The 8734-nt window shown below is 38.3% G+C and overlaps 1 protein-coding gene across 1 annotated transcript in view; it reads left to right on the top strand.

Annotated features, from left to right (window-relative positions):
- Positions 1 to 8734, top strand: part of LOC134793441 (uncharacterized) — a 29767-nt gene that overhangs the window by 3481 nt on the left and 17552 nt on the right. The window lies entirely within an intron of this gene.

The following is an 8734-nucleotide window of genomic DNA, read 5'->3' as shown; positions in this document are numbered from 1 at the left end:
TAACGTCATAAGAAAACATTACCATTACATTACGTAACGTTACCATGGAGATCTATCTACAACGTTACCATGGAGATCTGTCCACAACGTGACACTTTTTCGTGCATGCTACCGGTGTTCATCGATTTATAAGACGTTATCACGTCAATATACTATTAATGGCTTTAATATATTATGGCCTAAAAGATTAATTGGGAACTTTTTCAAATAATTATTTTCCTTGATATCTTGGTACCTACCAACATAATTAATATACGTAACTATGGCCTAAATATAGTAATTACCTATAACATTTCTCCTTTTACTTCTATTTTTTATAGTATTTTTACACAAAATCAGAAGAGATAATTTACTTTACAATGAAATTGAATGTATGTTATGTGGAAAAGTCGCGAATCGTGAAAAAGTTACACTTTGAACCGAAAATATCAGTCCAGTATAGGTAAGTATATAAATTCTACAAGGAAAATATTTCAAAACTAGGTACACATTGTCTATATCCTTATATTCTCTCAGTCAAGGCAAGCTGCACATTTTTGCATTTTCTACCGGAACACGTCTCGGGTCGGTTAAATTACTACCCGCCGGTGTATCTTCTTCTTTACTCGGAATGCGGAAGTGTGCATGCAGCTTAAATACCGCTTGTTCTTATCGTGTACTGATTGGTATCTAATTGTCTATGGTGATCCATGCAAAGGGCATTTTAAGTATAACCTCTAGCCGCCCAGACGTCAAAACTTGCCAAGGCAGTTGCAATTTAGATTTGTCAAATTAAAGATTCAAATTAGAATGGAATGGAAAACCCTTTTTTAGGTCTCTGGGCGGCTAGAGGGTATATCCAGGATTTTGATGCAATCAATTGTGAGCTTGATAATATCGGATAATTCCATTAGAATGTCCCTAATTCCCTACTTCTTTGCGCCTTTTTCGATGCCCTGATATCAACTTTCATTGTGATTACTGATTAAACACAAACTTGAAGTTGTCACCCGTTTTTAGAATGTAGGCTACAGATTCGTATTCAGGGGCCTTTAGGATTCTCATATATCAATTTTCATCATAATCAGTCACATGATACATTGACGTGTTTCTTTTGTATATTAAGGTATAGGTCCATTATAAATTATAAACGCTAATATTCAAAAGGTTTGAAAGATAGACTTTTGATTTTATGAAACCAGGATTCTTGATGATAATATATGATCATGGACCTAATATATTATTATAACTCTATGGATATGATGATTATATTGTAATCTCAATATAATATGCACTAACAACAATAAAATAAAAAATAATAACAGTAAAGATTTCCATCTCGTTCTAAAAAACATCGTCATTATCAAAATCGGCTGCGCATCAAACAGGTCATCACTATTATTAACATATCGAAACTTGAAAAAAAAATGGTAAAAACAACGTGGCTTATGGCTTGGGCACGGCACGATTCTCTCGAAAACAGCACAAAACCATTAATGATCTTATAATAAGGCATCAATCATTGGTCTGAGTTGCTTCGTTTAGGTAAAAATGCAGGAAGTATATTGGGTACCTGCCTAGGTAGATACAGCATCAGTATACAATAGTATTCACCATAATTTATGTTTCATTATTTTAATCCTGTATTATTTTAATTTAGTATTTTCATTATAATTTATGTGTCATTATTTTAATCCCGCGTTGCAATCCGAATTCTATAAGCAAATAAAATGAGTAAAAAGCAACCGGAGAAATATTTCAAAAACTAGTGGCTCTCTGACCTCGCGAACCCCCATGACTCCGCTATTTTTTAAAAAAAAAACCGAATCGACAAAAGAAACTACTCACAAAATTACAAGAGAATGGTTGAGGATTGCGGCCTAGAGAGGAGAACATCCGGACTACCAAAACATTTCTATTGCAAAAAATTTAATACAGAGAATTTTGCCTTGATCAGGAAGTATTTTTTTGCAGTAGGTGCCGTCAATAAACATTTTAAGCCGGAAAAAAATGCTGTTTACCCATTTAATTTTAAAATACTTTGTAATAACGACTTGTCCAATTACGCACGGTACGTTTTCATTCTATTTGTCATACATATTCATATTGACTGACCAGTCGGTTTGTACGAGCCTCCGGACCTTGGCCGTTATGGGTGCTTTACACAGTTATGCCAATTGTTCACCTATGATGTTTATAAATAATTTTACAACTAAAACGGTGCCCTCATTTCACAAGTATTATCCTATATTATATATAGGATATGTATGTGAATGAATTTCTTATAGATTGTATTTCCGGTAAGTTTTCTATTGTTGTCAGATATAAAATTAGAATGTTGAACTTTCTCACATTCTACCTCTAAGTACAATAAATAATGTATTTAATATTCTAATTTAATTCATGTTTTTATGACAATTTCGATTGTGATATTATTTTTTATACTTATGTATAATTTACATAGCTGAGTAAAGTAAATAGGTAAAGTACCACTCATATTGTAGTATCAGGTTTCCTTAACACACACCTAACTAATTTATGGTGCAATTATTTATTATATTTACTTTTCACACCACCTATTCGGAAAAGAGCTTTTTCTTCCCTGCTAGGAGGGATCAAAGTGACACTTTTCCTCCCTGCTAGGAGGGATCAAAGTAACACTTTTCTATTCTAGCACACAATTTTTTCATTTTTTTGCACATTATTTTTTTAGCTTAAATAATCTGTTTAAGCATCAGATTGTGTCAACAATAAGATTTTTTTATTTTCCTCATAGTTGATGTGAAAAGTAGTATGTGTCACGCGGTATCAAAATTATTTCGTCTTGGGCGTTAACACTTGAATCCCTCATTACGCTCAGGATTCTACTTGAGAATCCCTCACTACGTTCGGGATTCTATTGTAGAATCCATCGCTTCCTTCAGGATTCAATGTACGCCCTTGAAATATATCATTTTGATCCCTTGTAACACAAACTACTATTCCATCCTTCATTATTTATTTACTTATACAGGTATTTAATTGAAGTGCAACTCCATGATCAATTGTAATTTACTGTGTCCATCTATTATTTTGTAGTATATTTTTTACTAAATTTCACAAATTCAGTAACCAGCTTTTATTTGTATAATCCCGGGTTTGTAGTCGTCGCATTTTGTAACTAGTAGTAATAAAATGTTTGAAATGTAATTTTTTTTATGTAATTAAATTTAATAAATTAACAAAACAACATACAATATACAATATTAAAACTAAAGCTAAAACTAGAAATAAAATAAAAATACAAACTATAAAATATACTTACCTACAAAAAACCAAACCAATTATAAAAATTTGGTAATTGAATTTGACACACTAACTTTATTCTCATGTCCGTTTTCAATAGTTACATCATAATCTAGCTCAAATGTAATGTCAAGTAAGATTACATGACACGCACTAGGTAATTAGATGAAGTCTTTCGAAAATTAATTAATTTCGGTACATTATTACGCAATACTAGTTACACTTTATGCACGACTTCTGGTATAATTAGGACATAAAATGAACATCTTACTTCTCTTATTTCATTATGAGAAGGAAATACATTAATTATTTTACAGAAATAATGAGGTGTAAATCCTGAGTTTTGATCTAAAATAGTCTGTAGTATGCATCTAAACTGTGGGTCATTAGACAACAATGGTTACCGAAAAGCAGATAGAAAAGCAGAAAGGGGATGGGTTATTTTTTGCGAAATTTTCTGGGTAAAAAATACCTCCTGATTGCTACAACAAACACTAACTAGTTTATGAAAATTTATCAAGACTCTCAGAATATAATATCACATAATATTATTCTGCTGAAAACTTATTAGTTAGGGTACCTACCTATTAAATACTTTTAGATCATTTTTTACCATTAATACCCTAGTTTTGTCATGTCCTTCTACTTAATCATTTAAGTACCTATAACATAATGAATATTATTAAATAATATTTAAGCATCTGCTTATAAGCTTAAGTTATGTTACTGAATTAGTAAGTAGTGAAGTATTTAATGATCACCTCACTATAATATAACTTTCATCTAATTTACCAAATAATTTGAAATAATATTTGGATGGGCGGTAGTTGGGCGGTTCCATGGTATAATAATATACTCCGCCTGGTACTCCATTCCCGTCTTTTCTAGGTCACCTAACTGACACGCGCCTACGTCATCATGCGACAGCGCTATATGATAATATGCGATAGCGCTATATATAGCGGCCATGTTGTTGTGACGTAGGCCCGTGTCACTCTGGGAATGGAAGACCATGTTTTATTAGACTATGGGCGGTTCTACGGTACAATTCTCTCTATGGTTAAACTAGCAGTAGGTATCAATTACTTCGGCTGCAAGAATATACAGAATGGCAGTTATCGTATAAGTAACTCCGGTCATTAAATAGATGACATCTTACACGTAGAATAGACGTCTTCGGTTTATTTGCATAATCATTATACAGCATGTGGCTAGTATAAAAAGTCAAAGTCAAGGTCAATCTCAAAATTTAGATATTCCATTCTGGTACGTTCTTGGTAACCATCTTAATGGCTTCGCAAAAATGTTTGCAGTTCTTGTAATTTCTCCATTATTGCAAATATATTAGGACTATATTTGAACCGCCTAGAAAACGAGATACGCTGTTGTGAAGTTGGTTTACATAGAATCATCTAAAGTCGATTGCACATTGCATGTTAAGAAGTAGGTATATTAATCATTTGGTAGTCCAAACTCGGTTCGGACTAGAAATTGGAAAATTATTTGACTAACATTTAGTATGACATCATCAGTGGGTATTCGGTTTTAAAATTGGACTGCGAACGTTTTTTTTTTACATTAATTTGTTATGTATATCATGTATTTTGAAGGCTTTGAATTACTTATTACAATACTAGTCAGAAAGAAAATGAAATTGTTAAAAATAAAGAAATAGATTTATAAAAAGTAAAGGTTTACCTGCCTTTGTTTTCATTTTCAAATTAGAATCTAGTTTTTTAATTGCAATAAAGCACTCAAAGCTTTTTATATGCCTTGTCTGAAAAGCATAAGTACCTACCTGCAGGTCATCAGCACCACCACCACCACCACCACCACCACCACCATCACCTTGTCCATAGTATCAACCTTGTTTGGTATAGGCATGGTCTTGTACATCCTGTACAAATTAATTGTTTTAATTGCTTAATTACCTACTTATTGAACAGATATAAGAATCATTAATTTAATTACTTATATGTTATCCTTTAAAGAATTGTCCACTTATAAATAATTACTATAAAACAATAATAAATTCCTGATCGCGACCTTTGTGGTCATCTCGAGTTGTATCATCACTTAACAGACGGTATAACATACATAATATATAAACTGTTATAATATCTAGATACATACATATATGTAGAGTAGGTTGAGCAAAAAATATATAGAAAAGTAGATAGGGTCAGTCCATGAAAAGTCTGCAGCGGATTTGATAGCCCATGCAGTGCACGTGTTATGACGTATAAATGACACTTGCACTGCGTGGGCTATCAAATCCGCTGCAGACTTTTCTTGGTCCGACTCTACTTAACTTGATAAAAACACTTCTTTAAGTCGTCGTGCAGCTGGAGAAGAAGAGGCTCTACCGCAAAAAATGAAAATCGCAATTATTCTCTGCCTTAACTATCGCTCGGGTATCCAAGAGCGATAGAAAGGCAGATGACCATTTTCCATTTTTCGCGGGAGGTCCTCAGACCCTGCTGGTAAAGAATATGTGACACTATAATTATATTAATACATTAAGCCCTCAAATGGAACTCTCAATGACCGCCATCAAATTGATAAATTCAAACCCGCGCGTATTTTATTATTTTTTACACGACTGCCCAAACAAAAAGAGTGTATTGTTTTCAGCGTTCATGTTTGTATGTATGTGAGTTTCTTTATTCCACCTTAACTTCTGAATGCCTTAACCGATTTAGACGTATGATACATCATTAGAATCCTTACGTCATCCCGGGTGACATAGGCTATGTGACGTCATTATAAAAACAATATGGCGGACTTAATACGCCATATTACGCAACCTTTAGAAAAAAATATCGTGCAAACCTATCGAGTAGGGTATCAAAATGAAGGGCTGTGAAAGCTGATTATTAATGTATATGCAACATGTGAGTTAAAGTATAAGTTCGAGAAAGTAAGAATTGACAAAATATGTTAAGAAAAGCTTATCTCATAAAACCAAATATTATTATTGAAGTGGATACTTATTAAAATAAAAGGAAGGGGTTTGACCGCTGATCATAAAAAAATAGAAATTTACTATATTAGGTAGGTACATACTACTCATAGTTTTTAAAATATGTTCTTAATTGCGCTAATGGAATAGAAAAGTTTAAAATATAACTTCTATTTATTAATCGACACGATGCAGAGTCCGTCTAAGCTAACTCTGCACCGACTTTGGCAGAACAAATTGTGAAAGTATCATTATAACCGTATGTTTTTATTTCATTTTAACATTTATGATGATGATATTTTCTCACTTTGTCTTAGCGAATGCTATGCATAGTCAGCTTGGTATTTTCTGGAGTAAGTGATTTCTTATAAAAAAAATGGTAGATTCTTTCCTAGGACGCCCGACGAACGTGGCGCGCTGTACGCATTCCGAAACCGGGCGCCTTCGGCACCCATACTAAAGGAGTCGGGCGTAGGTAGCCCGACGTACGTGGCGCACTGCACGCGGTCTAAAGCCGAGCGCCTTCAGCGCCCTTATACTCTAAGCGTCGGGCGTAGCCCGACGTACGTGGCGCGCTGTACGCGTTCCAAAACCGAGCGCCTTTGGCGCCCTCATACTAAAAAGTGACACGTTGTACGCTTAGCAAAGCCGGGCGCCTTCGGCGTCCTCATACTCCAAGCGTCGGGCGTAGCTCGACGTACGTGGCGCGCTGTACGCGTTACAAAACTGGGCGCCTTCGGCGCCCTCATACTAAAAGAGTCGGGCGTAGCCCGACGTACGTGGCGCGCTGTACTCGTTCCAAAACCGGGCGCCTGCGGCGCCCTCATACTAAAAGTGTCGGGCTTAGCCCGACGTACGTGGCGCGCTGTACGCGTTCCAATACCGGGCTCCTTCGGCGCCCTTATACTCTAAGCGTCGGGCGTAGCCCGACGTACGCGGCGCGCTGTACGCGTTCCAAAACCGAGCGCCTTCGGCGCCCTCATACTAAAAAGTGACACGTTGTACGCTTAGCAAAGCCGGGCGCCTTCGGCGCCCTCATACTAAAAGAGTCGGGCGTAGCCCGACGTACGTGGCGCGCTGTACGCGTTCCAAAACCGGGCGCCTGCGGCGCCCTCATACTAAAAGAGTCGGGCGTAGCCCGACGTACGTGGCGCGCTGTACGCGTTCCAAAGCCGGGTGCCTTCTGCGCCCTCACACTAAAAGGGTCGGGCGTAGCCCGACGTACGTGGCGCGCTGTACGCGTTCCAAATCCGGGCGCCTGCGGCGCCCTCATACTAAAAGAGGGGCGTAGCCCGACGTACGTGGCGCGCTGTACGCGTTCCAAAGCCGGGTGCCTTCTGCGCCCTCATACTAAAAGTGTCGGGCTTAGCCCGACGTACGTGGCGCGCTGTACGCGTTCCAAAACCGAGCGCCTTCGGCGCCCTCATACTAAAAAGTGACACGTTGTACGCTTAGCAAAGCCGGGCGCCTTCGGCGTCCTCATACTCCAAGCGTCGGGCGTAGCTCGACGTACGTGGCGCGCTGTACGCGTTCCAAAACCGGGCGCCTTCGGCGCCCTCATACTAAAAGAGTCGGGCGTAGCCCGACGTACGTGGCGCGCTGTACGCGTTCCAAAACCGGGCGCCTGCGGCGCCCTCATACTAAAAGAGTCAGGCGTAGCCCGACGTACGTGGCGCGCTGTACGCGTCCCAAAGCCGGATGCCTTCGGCGCCTTCATACTAAAAGTGTCGGGCTTAGCCCGACTTACGTGACAGCGTGACACGCTGTACGCTTACCAAAGCCGGGCGCCCTTGGCGCTCTCATACTCAAAGCGTCGGGCGTAGGCCGACGTACGTGGCGCGCTGTACGCGTTCCAATACCGGGCGCCTTCGGCGCCCTCATACTCAAAGCGTCGGGCCTGGCCCGACGTACGTGACACGCTGTACGCTTACCAAAGCCGGGCGCCCTTGGCGCTCTCATACTCAAAGCGTCAGGCGTAGGCCGACGTACGTGGCGCGCTGTACGCGTTCCAAAACCGAGGCGCCCTCATACTAATGGAGTCGGGCGTAGCCCAACGTATGTGGCGCGAAGACCGCGGTCCAAAGCCAGGTCCAAATCATAAAAAATATGGTTGGTTTAAAAAATCTAAAAAGTATAAAATAAAATAAATTAATTAAAAATTAAAAAACACGACTGCGAAAAAGCGAACTGAAAAGTCAAAAATAATTTTTAGTTGTGGTAGTTACTCAACGTAATGAATGTAAATTAGAATATAAGTGTTTAGTGAAGGTTATAAACAACAAACGCAAAAGTTTAATACTCATTTAGGATCGTGACTGTACCTGTGTATTTTATTTCAATTGCAGTCGGGGACCTTTTAAATGGGAATGTCAATACATCAAGGTCCCCGACTGCAATTGAAATAAAATACACAGGTACAGTCACGATCCTAAATGAGCATTAAACTTTTGCGTTTGCTGTTTATAACCTTCACTAAACACTTATATTCTAATTTACATTCATTAAGTT

Source organism: Cydia splendana, chromosome 9 (assembly GCF_910591565.1).
Source record: "Cydia splendana chromosome 9, ilCydSple1.2, whole genome shotgun sequence".
In the NCBI taxonomy this organism is placed as follows: domain Eukaryota; kingdom Metazoa; phylum Arthropoda; class Insecta; order Lepidoptera; family Tortricidae; genus Cydia; species Cydia splendana.
This window is presented reverse-complemented; position numbering and strand designations above follow the sequence as displayed.